Consider the following 818-nt stretch of genomic DNA (forward strand, 5'->3'; position numbering starts at 1 on the left):
TAATAATTAAAAATACTAAAAGTTATTGGTCCCAAGAGTTTCTATTATCCCAAATATAAGGCTTGTAAAATGGATCCTTACTCCTTAGCGTCAATGTTGGTCTTTTTTTTAAAAAAGTTTTTTAAATATGTGTAATTCTACCTGAGTTAAAAATACTACATTTTTTGAACACATACATAAAGAAATACTTTTAGCTTTCATAATTTATATCAGTAGTGACAAAAAAAAAAAATAAAACTCAGTCCTTTTAGAAGACAAGTATATTCTTTATCCACTACACCATAACACCAACTATTTCGGCAAGCAACAAGATTCTTTTCTGTTAAAAAAAAAACCCCTCTTTCATACTGCTAATCTCTTATTTGTGAGAAAGTTGTCTCAAAACGTGTGTTTCTTGATGCTTGACTTTGTTGTTTAAATAATGATTAGCATCCCATTGTCTTGTAAAACATGCAGCGATAGAAAAGGCAGTCCTTCGGAGAATGAATGTTTTTTTCCTCAATTGTTTAGTTAAGTGTAATTATTTAGTATTTACCATTTACATCTTCTCTCAAATTTTTTTTTTTTTTTTCAACTTTTAAAATAATGATTAGCATCCCATTGTCTTGTAAAACATGCAGCGATAGAAAAGGCAGTCCTTCGGAGAATGAATGTTTTTTTCCTCAATTGTTTAGTTAAGTGTAATTATTTAGTATTTACCATTTACATCTTCTCTCACTTTTTTTTTTTTTTTCTCAACTTTTAAAAAGTGTAAAATAAAATATCAGATTTATCGGAGAAAGAAAATTGGGAAAATCCATTCTCCAGCGGCGCCTAAC

The sequence above is a fragment of the Arachis ipaensis genome, chromosome B01 (assembly GCF_000816755.2).
Source record: "Arachis ipaensis cultivar K30076 chromosome B01, Araip1.1, whole genome shotgun sequence".
Classification (NCBI taxonomy): Eukaryota; Viridiplantae; Streptophyta; class Magnoliopsida; order Fabales; family Fabaceae; genus Arachis; species Arachis ipaensis.